Source organism: Hoplias malabaricus, chromosome 10 (genome assembly GCF_029633855.1).
Source record: "Hoplias malabaricus isolate fHopMal1 chromosome 10, fHopMal1.hap1, whole genome shotgun sequence".
NCBI lineage: Eukaryota > Metazoa > Chordata > Actinopteri > Characiformes > Erythrinidae > Hoplias > Hoplias malabaricus.
Window position 1 is genome coordinate 13,808,676 of NC_089809.1, and position 7,922 is coordinate 13,816,597.

Here is a 7,922-nt window from a genome sequence, read left to right on the forward strand (position 1 = left end):
AACTACTGAGATGTTCTTAAGTGGGCAATAATCTGAGCGGTCCAATGGTGGACCAGCAGTGGCCTACCATCAGTGGGTTACCAACATTTTCAAGCCATTTGACAGGTATATGCTTGCCGTCTTAAGAATACAAAACACACTATAAATAAATGCTGTATCGAGTTTGCTACTGTATTGTAATGTATTTTTGAATACAGTATTTTACTGTGTATTGTAATGTATCTTGGGTAACAGACTGGAAGCAGCAATGAAGCTAGCTTTACAGTATTTCACTGTATTGTGAGCTGGGGAGGCTGAGGACTGCAAATGGCATCTAAAGGTGAGTAACTTATTTACACCATTTATTTATCACTTATTTTATTGTTTTGACAACGTAAATATAGCTTAGTTCCAAAATTACATTCGTATTTACATTAGTTCCAAAATACCCCCCCCCCCCTTTGGGCAATGGTACAATTTATTTTTGTAACGTCAGTTGTAGGCCTCACTACAAAACAAAACCAGAACAGGACAAGTGAATACTTTTCGTCCAAATAAAAGAGAAAGAATTGTGTTTTTTCATTTAGTTACACCGCGACCCTGAAATGGACAAGCTTAAAAGATGATGATGATGATTTGCGTTAATATTGTTTTATTTTATTTAAATTATTTTGTTGAGGGTGGGGCGGTTAGCGAGTACGGGGCTAACGGTTCCCTGGGGGCGGGGTGACGAGAACAGAGACGGAGAGAAAGAGACAAAACGTATTCAGAGGCTGCAAGCGTCGTCGTACTTTAGGGATTTTGGAACAAAAGTAATGAGTAAATGTATGTTTTAATCATACAGCTCTAAACGTTTCCAACCACATTGTCTTGGTACTGCTTTTTAGCAAGATAGATGGTGCTAGTTATGATAGCCGCGAACATTTAACCAGATAACTCCTGTGGAATTTGCACACTTGTTTGCTCCCAAAAAATGTTAATGTTTTATCGTCGCAGATATCGTCAACTGGCGTTTCCCCCCCTCAAATTAGTCCGTTAGAGGGGATTGAAGCCGGAGACATCACCAGTTTTGTGACGGCTTACAAGCAGGAGGCTGAGGGAAAGGTAGGAGAGACGAGGCGGGAAGAAAAGAAAGAGAGGGTTCTGCTCCATTGAAACAGGCTGCCGGTGAAAGGACGGGTCAGTCGTAGCATTATTTATTTATATTTAGCGTAGTAGAGAACGATAATTTGACTGTACAAACAATTGTAAACTCAAAGTCCAGTTTTGGGCTTCTTGCGGGTACTATTCGAGTTTTAGTTAGCTAGCAGAGTAATGCTTTTTAAAGAAGAGAACGGAGGGAAATATAAACATAGAGATGGACAGGGATTCTGGTCATTGATATTGGTCAGTTTGGTAAAATTAGCTACGTTCATTATAACAGAGAATTGTAAACGTAGATGTTGTAGACATTGTAAACATGTAATGTTAGCTACAGACAAACTCCATTCCAGATTATTAGCTAATATATATTTGGAGTGTCAGGTGTGAATGAGGTGCAAGATGGGGGGAGTGAAATAGATTTTACTTTGTGCTGTATTGAGAATTATAGTCTACTGTATTTTGCTGCAGAATTTTGAGCTCCATTCTACGGAGCCCCTAAAGGGACTGGGGGAAAAAATTTAAAAAAGACTATTGATTTTGCGTTCCCTCGCAAATACATTGTGCTCCTTTGCAAATGTTTTATGATACACAATTGTCTTTGTGGCTCAGTCAACACATCAGGACACTGCAGTTTCCAGTGAAATCCAGCCACTTGAAACAGATATTATATATGTATTTATTTATCTCTACTAACACACAGTTTCGTTGCCAGTGCGACGTCTGTAAGGAATACATCTGTATACATCTGTAAGGAACTGCCTAACATCAGAAGTTGTCAGCAACAGGTTTATATATGTTATGTAGCATCCTGAAAGTTCTAGTCAGAACACCGTATTTCCATAGTAACAGGTGTATGAGATGTAGGCTGCTTCATGAAAGAAAGAAAAAGTGTGGAAGGCTGTGTTTTTTTTATTGTTATTGACTGGGGTAGGGGTCAAGCTAAGAATGTTAACGAAAAACCTTAACAAGCAAAGACCCTTAAAAATCAGGTCATTCAATAACAAGATGGAGGGTGTAAGGCGCAACACACAGAGATCTCAGGGCACACTGCGGACTAATTTTTACAGAGACGTGGCTCAGCGCGCTGACTCCAGACACGGCTGTGGAGCTAGAGCCGGTCACTACACCATGCATTTCCTTTTATCTGGAAAAGGTTTTTTTTTTTTTTTTTTTTTTTTTTTTTTTTTTCTTCAAATAAAGCTGCAGTAAAAACAGGATACCCTTTTCTGACTGACTTTTACACACACACACACACATTACTCCAATACACTACCAATAGCTACACATTTATTTAGGTGTTCACTCTCCTTTCTCTCCCACTGATTGGAAACTGTGTTCATTGTCTGTATCTCTATACTGTTCACGTAACCTTTGTCCATGCGCTTGCACTTTAAATTCTCTCATCCTCTTTGCTAAGCAATTAACAACACAGCATCAAACGTTTCAGTTGGCACTCCCCAATAACATATCCATGTTCTCTGCTAAGAAGAAATGCTATGTCTTTTTATTTCAGTACAAGATCAAAGTAAAATTCAACAAGCTGCTCCATAGTTCACCTGACACGCACAGCAAGCACATAATCAACAGCAAGCACAGTACTACGGAGCCCACAAAGTATTTGCGAGGTAACGCCAAAGTCTTTTTTGCCCCAGTCCCTTTAGGGGCTCCGTAACAAAGACAATTGTGTATCATAAAACATTTGCAAAGGAGCGCAATGTATTTGCGAGGGAATGCAATAATATTTGCAAGGGAACACAAATTCAATAGTCTTTTTTAAATTTTTCCCCCAGTCCCTTTAGGGGCTCCATACCATTCCAAATCTGATTTGAGACTCCCATTTTTGTTATTTAGTTTATATAGAGTGTACATTTTAATTGTTTATCAGAGTTTAAGAGTATTGCATTTAAAGTGTCTAAATACTAAATGTTGGCTACCAGTTCTGTGATCACAAATGTAGTGTGTTGGTTTTTGTAATGCATATGAAATGACATCTTATTTCTCTGTACTATATGTTTTAAATGTGGAGAGTCTCGTCGTGCCATGACTTTCAGGAAGTTGGCTGCATTTAAGGCTCACATTTACAGGTATCATTAAAACAGGAAAACTGAAACTAGACCTAGGCTATATCATATAGGTTTTAATTTGACATGTCATTGAAAACTGCAATGGTAAATGTTGAAGACTTAAAATAATTTATATTCTCATCATTTAGGCAAGTGCCACAGTTGCTGATTTTGAAACCCTTAACCTGCTTGTGAGTCCTCAGATGTTTATTCTGGGTATGTATATATAATTGCAAGATACTCCAGAATGCAAAAGTTTAACATTTGAATTAATTACAGTGGAATTTTTGACCAATGCAAGATATTTGCTGACAGTGGAAGGACAAGTGACCTATGTTTGCTCAAGCCTCCATTAATTTCTGGAAAGGCAGCCCTATTCACCTTGTACTAAAATTTCAATTTCCAATATCGACAGGAAATTTCTTTCTTTCTCTCTCTCTACTTGTTTACTTCCTTCTCTGAATTAAACTAGCCTCTATTTCATGTTATCTTACCTGTAATTAAAAGTATTATTATATATAAAAACCTTGAAATATGATAACTTTACTGATGCAGAAACCCCATGTATGAAAATGGATTAAAAAATTCTAAAATTATCTGAAGGTAATTGCTTTTTAATATTTTGACCCGTTTCTGTTGGATAATTCTTTATGAAATTATTATGAAGGGCAGTTACTGTTTACTGTCATTCATTCATCTGTTGCAACCATTTAATTCTAATCAGGCTCATTGTGGGAATAATTTGATGCAGTTGAAATTTGTGCTTTTGATATGTGAAATTAAAGGTCAAATACAGGATTTTCTGATTACTATGATACATTGAAATATTGCATAGCATATCAGTATACATGGCTTTTAGATCAGGTATCAAATTGAAATTGCAGTACTTTTGGAAAAAAATGGTTTTGTTGAGTTCGTATTAATATCTATCCTCAGTCTTCACTACAAAAAGTGTGAGCAAGCGACAACTAGGGCTGGGCGATATGACCAAAAATTCATATCTCGATATGCCTAAAAGAAATGGAGATATATGATACGATATGACATTATGAAAGCCATAACAAAATACAATGTCAAAGTATTAGTGTTTATTTTTAGCACCAAATAGGACATGCTGCATTATCTAACTGTAATTATTAATGTAATTCACCCTTTACCTCACTCATTTGCTCTGATTACTTGCAGAAAAATAAAAATAAACATAGCACAAAAAGTAAGAAAATTTGTGTCTGGTTGATTATTTCTTTGTTGTAACAGTGCTTCTTGCCAATAAACCTTATACCATTACTGTTAATTTCTCTTTTAAATGGTGCTACATTTGTAAGAAACATGCTTTTGTGAGATGAGCAGTAGAGCTGAGTATGTGGATTGCGCCAGTGAAAAATTTGTCAAATACTCACTGCCAGTGCCAAACAGCTTATTTTGTGTGATGGTGTGATGTGGCATCTCCTTCACTTGAAAAATGAGGTTTATCGTCATTGCAAGCAATCCCAATGCAGAAAAAGATATTGAGATGAAATTCTACAACCAGTGGCAATCCCATATCTCTACAGTCTGGGACCAAACTCTATCCTCCAAAATGACAACACTTGCCCCCACAGAGTGGTGTTTATCAGAGACTACCTCCAGAATTTGGTAGTGGAGAGGATGGAATGGCCTGCTAGCTCCTGACCTCAACCCCAATGAACACTTGTGGGATCAGCTTAGGCATGCTGTTCATGCCACAGTGACCAACACAACCACATGTGTGACCAGCAGTGTGTAACCAGGATGGTGACCATCATGAAGAGAAAGTCCTGGGCTGTTTTGGCTGTTTATGGTTCTTCCACACGCTACTGAAGCTCCTATTTGTTAAAAGAATACATTGTTAAATTGCCAATGTCTTGTTTCTTCAAACTTCAGTCAGCCAGTCACAACTCACCAAACGAGTCAATGGCAGAATAAGCTCTTTGGCATCGGCAGAGAGGATTGGGCTAATGTTTCATTGGCACAACCCACATACTCATTTCTACTGCTCATCCCACAAATGCATGTTCCTTATAAATGTGGCACCATTTCAAAGGGAAATTAACATGATTCCAACAGTATAAGATATATTGCCAAGAAACATTGTTACAACAAAGATATAATCTACCAAACAAAAATATCCTTATTTTTGTGCTATGTTTAGTTTTAAAAATTGTCTTGCCCATGATGTCATCTGATCTTCCCCTTACTGTATCCTCTTGTGTACAAAATTTTTATTGCAACTTTTTTGTACCTTTATTTCCACATGCTATGTTACTAACTGTGGAATTTTTATTTTTATAGACGCCTCATTGGTACAAATCCCCAGGGGTGGTCAACGTAGAGAGCAACCAAGATGTCCTGAACCATGCATCCGTGTGTATCCTTGCTTTAAAGAAACTGATGGACTTTGAATTAAATTTTATTTACAAACCGGATTCCAAAAAAGTTGGGACACTAAACAAATTGTGAATAAAAACTGAATGCAATGATGTGGAGATGGCAAATGTCAATATTTTATTTTTAATAGAACATAGATGACAGATCAAAAGTTTAATCTGAGTAAATGTAACATTTAAAAATAATATATGTTCATTCAAAATTTCACAGTGTCAACAAATCCCAACAAAGTTGGGACAAGTAGCAATAAGTGGCAAAAAGGAGGAAATTGAGCATATAACGAACAGCTGGAAGACCAATTAACAATAATTAGGTCAATTGACAACATGATTGGGTATAAAAAGAGCTTCTCAGAGTGTCAGTGTCTCTCTGAAGCCAAGATGGTAAGAGGATCACCAATTCCACAATTGTTGCGCAGAAAGATGTTTGTTGTACAGCAATAACATAATGGTGTTACCCAGCGTAAAAAAGCAAAGATTTTTAAGTTATCATCAACCGTGCATAACATCATCAAAAGATTCAGAGAATCTGGAACAATTGCTGTGCGTAAGGGTCAAGGCCGTAAAACTCTACTGGATGCTTGTGATCTCTGGGCCCTTAAACATCACTGCACCTCAAACAGGAATGCCACTGTCAAGGAAATAAAATAATGGGCTCAGAAATACTTCTAGAAAGCATTGTCAGTGAACACAATCCATCGTGCCATCCGCCGTTGCCAGCTGAAACTCTACAGTGCAAAGAGGAAGCCATTTCTAAGCAAGCTCCACAAGCTCAGACATTTGCACTGGGCCAGGGGTCTTTTAAAATGGAGTGTGGCAAAATGGAAGACTGTTCTGTGGTCAGATGAGTCACGATTTGAAGTTCTTTATGGAACACTGGGACGCCATGTCATCCGGACCAGAGAGGACAGGATAACCCAAGTTGTTATCAACGCTCCGTTCAGAAGCCTGCATCACTGATGGTATGGGGTTGCATGAGTGCTTGTGGCATGGGCAGCTTGCGTGTCTGAAAAGGCACCATTAATGCAGAGAACTATATTCAGGTTCAAAACATATGTTCAAAACATATGCTCCCATCTAGACGTCATCTCTTTCAGGGAAGACCCTGCATTTTTCAACAAGATAATGCCAGACCACATTCTGCAGCAATCACATCATCATGGCTACGTAGGAGAAGGATCCGGGTACTGAAATGGCCAGCCTGCTGTCCAGATCTTTCACCTATAGAGAGCATTTGGCGCATCATAAAGAGGAAGGTGTGACAAAGAAGGCCCAAGAGGCCTGTATTAGACATGAATGGGAGAGCATTCCTATTTCTAAACTTGAGAAACTGGTCTCCTCTGTCCCCAGACGTCTGTTGAGTGTTGTAAGAAGAAGGGGGGATGCCACACAGTGGTAAAAAATGGCCTTGTCCCAACTTTTTTGGGATTTGTTGATGCCATGAAATTTTGAAACAACATATTTTTCCCTTAAAAATGATACATTATCTCAGTTTAAACTTTTGATCTGTGATTTGTGTTCTATTCTGAATAAAATATTAGATGTTGGCACCTCCAAATCATTGCATTCAGTTTTTATTCACAATTTGTTGTGTCCCAACTTTTTTGGAATCCGGTTTGTATTTAAAGGGTCATGTTCAACACAAAACTGACTAAGTCAGTAACATGTTGGGTTCACTGATGATATTTGAAATACAAAGTTTTAGCAATCCAGATTACCTATTTTTTATTACATTTTTTGATGTAAGAATAGATGTTTTATGGTCACTATTTGTGTTGTCTGGTAAGATCAAAAGTCATGTGATATAATGTAATGTTTTACTATAAAGATTTGGGCACCTTTCTTGTAATTCATCAAGGCAATAATGTAATTGGATATTGTGAAGTATTTTTGGTTAGAAAAAAAAAGCAAATATAAGGGGCAAAAATATTAAGTTCAAGTAAAAACATAAATGATTTGAACATGTTATGTAGTACTTGAAATTTGTCCACATTTTGCATATATTCAGTTTTAATAAAGCATGTTACTGATTTTAATTCTGAATGTAGATTTGGACTTCTTTTGTGTATGTTATGGTTATAGTATTTTTAAAGTATTCATGCTTGGCAGACTTGATTTTTTTTTTTTTTATTTAATAGTAACACTATAATCTTAATACAAAAATATTACGTGCTGGTATTGTTCAGTATATATAAAGAATTGAATGTAATTTAGATACTGTTTGTAATTAGTGTTCCTCTGTAAAAAGGTATTGTTTCTGAAAAAAGGCAGTAAATGGCTGGCAATTCTGCTGAAAATATTACTGTACATTTAAATATTTAGAGTAAAACAT

General features: G+C 37.0%; 1 long non-coding RNA gene across 2 annotated transcripts; it reads left to right on the top strand.

The window, feature by feature from the left end:
- Window positions 1-207: 207 nt before the first annotated feature.
- Window positions 208-7,604, top strand: LOC136708784 (uncharacterized). Of its 2 annotated transcripts, none has more exons than XR_010804383.1 (4): window positions 208-319; window positions 976-3,206; window positions 3,335-3,401; window positions 5,496-7,604. It is a non-coding gene; the product is annotated as an uncharacterized lncRNA (long non-coding RNA). The 2 variants fall into 2 exon arrangements; XR_010804382.1 differs by lacking the exon at window positions 208-319 and adding an exon at window positions 727-804.
- Window positions 7,605-7,922: the final 318 nt, after the last annotated feature.